Source organism: Tursiops truncatus, chromosome 2 (genome assembly GCF_011762595.2).
Source record: "Tursiops truncatus isolate mTurTru1 chromosome 2, mTurTru1.mat.Y, whole genome shotgun sequence".
NCBI lineage: Eukaryota > Metazoa > Chordata > Mammalia > Artiodactyla > Delphinidae > Tursiops > Tursiops truncatus.
The window spans coordinates 3385733-3393254 of NC_047035.1; the positions used below are offsets into that span (position 1 = coordinate 3385733).

The window sequence follows — 7522 nt, forward strand, 5'->3', positions numbered from 1 at the left end:
CACCACCACTCTCACCAGGAACAGACTTCTGCTTACATCTTATTGGCTGGGACCGGGTCACATGACCCCTCTGACTGCTCAGGGGCAGGGAAAGCAAGTACAGCTTTCCAGCCTTCATAGTGAGAGCTGTCAAGGGAGAGGCGGTTGGAAATAACTGATTAGACAACGAAGAGTGTCTGCCAGTGAATGTAAGTAGCATTTAACAGTCCTTAATTTAGGTTCTGATGTGACCCAAGAGTCCTGCTCATGGGCAAATATGTTTCCATCTCTTCAATTTGGAAGACACTCTGGGCTCTACCTAAGAAAGGAAATGCGCTCTTCTTCTGAGGTCTTCCTTCCTGAGAATGCTGGAAGATGCTTACATGACGTACCAGTCAAACGCTTTGGGTGCAACTAACAGGATCCCGAGTCTCAGCACCTAAACGAAAAAGCCAAACCATGGGAGGTGCGGGGGGTGGGGAGCTTGATTCCACGCCTGGACCTTGAAATCTCACCATCCTGGTGACATTCACTCCCCATGATACCAGACTTAGGCCTCAACATCCCAGACTCACATCCATCTGTGTAACCTTGAATCTGAATGGAAAATAAGCTTCTTCCCAGCAATTCTAGTTAGAAAGGTCTGATTGGTCCGATTTCAATTGGATCCTGTCCTGAACCAGTCAATGTGTCCAGAGTCATAGGTTAGGATGAGATAGGAGCATGCCCCAAAGGAGCAAAGGTACTGACACCAGAGGAAGGGGATGGAAAAAACACCCAGGGGAGCAGAAACAGCGTCCACCACGCTGGTGGGTGACCATCTTCCAGGCTCCTGTGCCGCTGGTCTCTAGTTCTAGCGCTGCTGCTGAGACACGATGACAAGTCAAAATCAACTCCCACTTCCTGAGCACTTACTATGTACCAGGCGTTTCCCATGGTTAAGAATCCGCCTGCCAATGCAGGGGACAGGGGTTCAAGCCCTTGTCCGGGAAGATCCCACGTGCCACGGAGCAACTAAGTCTGTGCGCCACAACTACCGAGCCTGTGCTCTAGAGCCGGCGAGCCACAACTACCGAGCCCACACTCCACAACTACTGAGCCCACGTGCCAAGAGCCCGTGCTCCGCAACAAGAGAAGCCACTGCAATGAGAAGCCCACGCACTGCAACGAAGAGTAGCCCCCACTCACTGCAACTGGAGAATGCCCGCGCACAGCAACAAAGACCCAACACAGCCAAAAATAAATACATTTAAAAAAATTATACAAAATAATCACAGGAAGTAGGTATTATCGTCCCCGTTTGGCTGAGGAGGGGAAACCATCACAAGGCAAGTGTGTGACAGAGCCTGAATGTGAGCCCAGGCGTTTGGTTCCAGGGCCTGTCAATACAGAGGACAGAAGTTTGCGATTTACAGAAGTCATGTCATTCATGCATTTAGCCTACACACACACACACACACACACACACACACACACACACACAGCCATGTAACCAGTGCAGGAATCGTGCCCACCGCTGTGTCCATATGCCCTGGTCACCACTGCCTGTGCCCTCACATGGTTCCAGGGAGCAAACAGCCTGGTTTTTCATACCACTTGGCCCCTAAAATCAAATTAACCACCCCATGTGGTGCTCAAGGAAGAACCAACACCAGTTCCAGGCGGGAGGAAAACCCACTGCACACATCTACAAACAGACGCCCTCCTAGGGGGGTTTCCAGGGGGACTGCCCCCCGAGCCACCCACTGTGCAACCCAACCAGAGCTTCAGACGCTCCAGTTCAGCTCGCCTGCATCGTCAGAACAGTGCTGCCCGGTGGAGCCTGGGAAAATAAGCACCAAGTTCCGGCTTTGCTGAAGGCCCTCTAGCCTGTCCGGCACCAAGGGTAGACGTGCCGCCCTCCTCGGGAACGGGAGATGGGGAGGATGAGCTGAACGTCCTCGAGGTCACCCAGCTCCCTTTCCTCTGACTCTGTCCACCTTTCTGGTCCCCAAGTTGGCTTTCGAAGCAGGATGAGAACATGCCACATATGTCAATCCCCTTGACAGTGACGGGACAATTCTAAGGAAGCCGGGCATGTCCTACTGGGGCAGGTCCAAGTTCATCCCGTGCCCCCCTCAGGTCCTGGCAGGTAGCAGGTGCTCGGCACGTGTGTGTTCGAGGTATCTGTCCTCATTCGGGGGTTCCCTCCTGCAGAGCCTCTCTCACTGGCTTCGTTCCCCCCCCACCCGTGTCGGGGTGACTTGCTGGCCGATCCCCGGCTCTGCTTCCAGGTGTTAACGTTGCGGCTGCTGCTGTCGTGTTGGCTTGAACACTTCTCCTGACACCTGGTGAAACCCTGGCCCCGCCCCCACTGGGCTCTGCCTTTACCAGGAGGTGACTGCTCGTCTCTGCTGTGTTTGGCTTGGAAGTCCGGAAGACGGTGTTTGTGCCGCCCGTGGGGTGCTTGTTCACTTGGACCCAAAAGAGGCCGAAGTGCCCCCTGGGTGTCGGGCGTGTGTCTGGATCCGCCGCCCAGTCTGTCTGTCTCTGGGAGCACACCCCCGTCCCACCCTCTGGGTCACCAGGCTCCCACGGGAGACAGTCCGACCTCAAGGGAGCCAGCCACGTGTGTTGCTTGTAGTGTTCAGGGTAAGGGGACTAAGGTTTAAAATTCCTGCCCTAAACGCTCCCAAGTAGCTCACCAGCCTTCCATGCCACCCTTGGAGAGGGGTGAGGGCCACAGAATGGCAAACGTTGGCGCTATCATCGCTGTTCATTCCCTTGTCTGCCCATTCTTCCTTCGTTGCACTAGCATCACCTCAGGGCCTGCTAGGGTCCAAGCAGTGCCCAAGAGGGTGCCAGGTCCCTGCCTGAGTGCACCTGACACGCAGTACAGGGCTAGAGTGCATGCGAGAAAAGTACCGGGAAGGAGCAGAAAGGCATCCAGTTCCCTGGGCTCCCAGAAGAGGAGGCTCTAGGGCACCTGCCCACGGGGGAAAGCGCTGGGCCGGGGGTGCTGCGGGGAGGGGAGGGGGTTGGCGCGACGGGTCCAGAGACGAGAGTGCTGCTGGCCGGAGGTGGGTGGCGGAATGAAGGCAGGGCCCGGCAGACTGTACCGAGGAGTTTGGACTTGACCCCGAGGTCAAAATGAGCCATGGAGCAGGGATTCAAATCCGTGGCCAGGGGCTTCCCTGGGGGTGCAGTGGTTAAGAGTCCGCCTGCCAATGCAGGAGACACGGGTTCAAACCCTGGTCCGGGAAGCTCCCACATGCCGCGGAGCAACTAAGCCCGTGCGCCACAACTACTGAGCCTGCGCTCTAGAGCCCATGAGCCACAGCTACTGAGCCCACGTGCCACAACTACTGAGCCTGTGCGCCTAGAGCCCGTGCTCTGCAACGAGAAGCCGCCGCAGTGAGGAGCCCGTGCACAGCAACGAAGTGTAGCCCCCGCTCGCCGCAACTAGAGAAAGACCGCGCACAGCAACGAAGTCCCAATGCAGCCAAAAATAAATATATTAAATAAATAAATAAAAATCAGTGGCCAGTAAAGACATGAAAAGATATGATTACTAATCTAGGAAATGCAAATTAAGATCAGTGAGAGGCCACTGCACACCCACCAGGTTGGAAAACAATTTTTACTATGTCACAGCAAGTGTTACTAGTAATGCAGAGCAACGGGGACTCTGCTGGGAGTGTCGATTGATAACATTGTTTTGAAAACAATTTGGCTATATTGGCTGAAATTGAAGAGTTCAGTACCCAAGGAAACATGGAAATGTTACTGGAATATCCACAGCAGCACTGCTAGTAATAGCAAAAATCTGGAAATAGCCCAAATGTTTACCAACAGAACAGATTCACAAACGGTAGTACAGTCGTGCGGTGGAATATTATACAACGGGAAAAACGAATAACTACAGTTATTCCAGCCAATATGAACAAACAGTGTTGAGCAAAAGCCACAGAATACATGTGATAACCATTTATTTATGTTCAGACACATCCATCTTTTAAGGATGGACACACACACACACACACACGCACACATGGTAAACACAGCACTTCAACATGATTGGTGGGGAATTCCCTGGTGGTCCAGCGGTTAGGACTTGGCACTCTCACTGCCGAGGGTGTGTGTTCAATCCCTGGTCAGGGAACTAAGATCCCACAAGCTGCGTGGCACAGCCAAAAAAAATTTTTTAAATAAAGCTCATTGTTTAAAAATAAATGAAGCTCAAAATTAAAAACATGATCAGTGATGTCGAATAACATTCAGCAGGGTGGCCCTACATGGCTGCTAATACTATACTCTCTCTAGCTGATTTTATATATATATATATATATATATATACGATAGATCAGCATCCTGAGAGAATTTACTGAGTTTAATTCCCCTCACTGCTGCCATCCTCCCTAAAAAAGGAAACATGTTGGGAGGCTTGCCAACCCTTCTGTTTTAAAGGGGGAATTTTAAAATAATAATTTTATTTATAGATTTTTTAAAAAAAGAGATTAGACGAGATCGCATTAATGACAGGAACACCAAGGCCTCTGAGAACACAGGGGCAGGTTGCTAATCCACAGCGGGGTGGTGGGCACAGCGGCGGCTTCTCGGCCCTAAGAACACCCTGGGGTTTCTAGAGCACGAAATTCTTCACCAGCCCCTTCGTACACTTGTAAGGTTTAATTCCCTCGTTATTTTAATTTGGATAATGAGATTGAACGTTGACTGAAATGTCGTGTTGGGTGGACTTACTTATCCTGTATTTTTAAGTGAAATGCCAAGTTGTTGGAAGGGCTCGGAATTTACAGGCAGCATGCTGTCGGCGTGCTGCTCAGAATACTGCATCGTGACGTAGTTTAGAAATTAAAAGGTTCTTATTATACATCCAGTAGCAACTTGAACGGTGAACTCAGCACAGTATTTGTCATAACATATTCATTGGGACACACTTGTTAAGTAACACATTTACACACGCTTGTCTGCCCTAACTTCAGAGAAGGTAGAGGGTGTTTGCAAAGTGTGGAATTTTCCAGTAGCTCATTCACCGCTCAGTTCTATGTAGTAACACACTTGTGCCCCAGTTGATCTGCCTTGAGTGAAAAAATTTAGAACCATATGAAGACAGATGGAACCTGCTCTAACTGTTCCATCCCTGCCCCCCTTTTCCAGATGAAGAAACTGAGACTTAAAGAGACTTGCCCCAAAGTCAGCAGAGGAGGAAAAAAAAGAGGGACAAAGAGGCAGACACCACCTCTCACTGGGCAGGGAAGAGGCAACGATGATCTGGCTCTTAAAGGAGTGGGAGTTTTCCAGGCAGGACTAGAAGAGAGAGGCAGGGGCAATGGCACAGGTGCAGAGGTGTGAAGTAGAAGGAGTCTGGGCCACGGAGGGGAACCCTTTATTGCAGGGTTTCGAGGTGAGTGGGGAGAAGGGGGAGAAGCAACAGGATCACCTCGCTGTGGAGGGCCTGGTAGGGACCCCCTCATGGGGAGTCAGTGCCAAAAACGACGACCCCATTCGTTGCCCGACCAAGCTGCCCACCACCTAGGCCACATGGGCAGAGTCCTAACTGACAGCCAGGTGACCCCTGGTTCAGTGCAGCTGGAAAGGAACTGTCAGCTCTTAGGCCAGCCAGGGACATCACACCTGCTCGTCCCCCCGCCCCGTTTCAGCGTCGGACCCACCTCACCCCACCCTGGGCACCTGCCCACCCTCTGGGCACCTGTCAGGGCAGCTGGGTCTGCTCTCCCACCAGCTGAACAAGAGGTTGCCCTTGGGTGCGTCTCAGTCTAAAGGCCTCTGCCCTTGCGTTGGCCGAGATGGAGAAGGGAACAGGGAGGGCATAGCTGCCCCTGCCGGCCCTGCTTTAGGGCCACCAGCCGGGGATCCCAGGAGATGTCAGGGAGGCTGAGAGGCCCAGGCAGGGCTGAGCACACCCCTAACTCCATCTTAAGACTCAGAAGATTCGATTTAAAGTTGGCATTTTTCTATCCTCCGGTCTTTTTTCATATATGTGGGGTTTTAGTGGTGAAATACATATATATACAAATTATATGTAATTTAATACAATATATATGTGTGTGTGTGTGTGTGTATATATATATATATATATAAATTTTAAAAAGTTGTCTCCTGTTTTCTCAGAGTTAGTTTCATTCCTACTCAGTGGAAGGCTGGAAGCTTTGCCACGAACTCTCCAGGGTGAGACATTAATGATGGTGATCTAGGGAATTCCCTGGTGGTCCAGTGGTTAGGACTTGGTGCTCTCACTGCTGAGGGCCCAGGTTCAATCCCTGGTCGGGGAACTAAGATCCCGCAAGACGCGCGGCGTGGCCAAAAAAAAAAAAAAAGAAATGATAGTGATCTAGACTGCAACTCACATAATTCTCTCTTTCCTAACTTTCCAGTTCATGAGAAATAAAGAAAAATGAAATTCCTAAACATCAAATCCATCTCCAGTTGGAGGCCCCAAACACAACCAATCACCTGGCCGGTAGATGGCGCCAAAGGCTAATCTGCCTATGGACGGAGGGTTCCTACCCGGTTCCTTCCAACACTCAGTTACCACTTCTGCACAAAGATGGTAGATGGCCACCTGCTCTGTGCCCGGTTGTGAGCTGGGTTTGGGGGGTAAAGAGATGAGAAAGACAGAGTCTAATTTCAGTTCGTCCCCGTGGGCTAGAGCTGTGGAAGAGGCACCCAGACAGAAGGAGGGCTGGAGGAGATGGCTACTTAGCTGAGCTGAGCTCCTACAAGTGTTGCCTGGAAGAGAGAAGGGTGTCCAGGAGGAGGAACTGCCCTGAGGTTCCAGGTGTGTCTGGGAAACAGCTGGCAGTGGACAGCAGGGTCAGGGACAGTAGATCAGCGCCAGGCCTTAAAGTCTGTGATGGTTTCTGTCCAGCGAATGAACGAAAGGGTGACGGGCCCTGCCTCCACCATCATCCCCATCAGGGTGTGTTGGATCCCCTGCCCTGGGGTCATTCTGCTGCCCGGGAGGCTGCGAGGGGCCCGAGAAGGGAGGAGGGAGGCTGGAACAAAACCAGAAACCACCACCACCACGCTTTTACGTTCTGTCCTTCATCCCTCTGTACCTGACTCTCTGCCATATTCTTCTTAACTTCCAGCTCACCTGATCAGGGTTGGCGGTGGCGCGCTCTGGGTGACGGGTGGGTGTCGGCGGCCAGCGTTCCGGGCCTCAGAGCTGAGAGCCCCGAGGTCAGGATGTGGGCTGACGTCACACAGTGAGTGGCTGGAGGAGTGAGGGGCCCAGGAGCAGGATGCTCTCGTAGCTGGGCCTGGGGGTTTGAACACCTAGACGGGACTCTGGCTCAGTGTCTAGGGAGCCCAGTGACATTTCTGCACCGGGAGGTGGGCAGGTGAAACACGAATGCAGACCAGATAAGCCCAGGGAGAGGCAGCTGAAGGCGGCCAGGTGACGAGGACGTGGGCAGGAGCTCCCGCAGACTCGGCAGCTGTCAGAATGTGGGGCTGAGGGAGAAGCCAACGATGACTCAGAGGCTGGAAGATGGGTTCAAGGGAAGGTGGCAGTGCTTCC

At 52.3% G+C, this 7522-nt stretch overlaps 1 non-coding gene across 1 annotated transcript; it reads left to right on the forward strand.

The window, feature by feature from the left end:
* The first annotated feature begins 6199 nt into the window (after window positions 1-6199).
* TRNAE-CUC (transfer RNA glutamic acid (anticodon CUC)) lies at window positions 6200-6272 on the forward strand. The gene has a single exon. It is a non-coding gene; the product is annotated as a tRNA-Glu (tRNA).
* Window positions 6273-7522: the final 1250 nt, after the last annotated feature.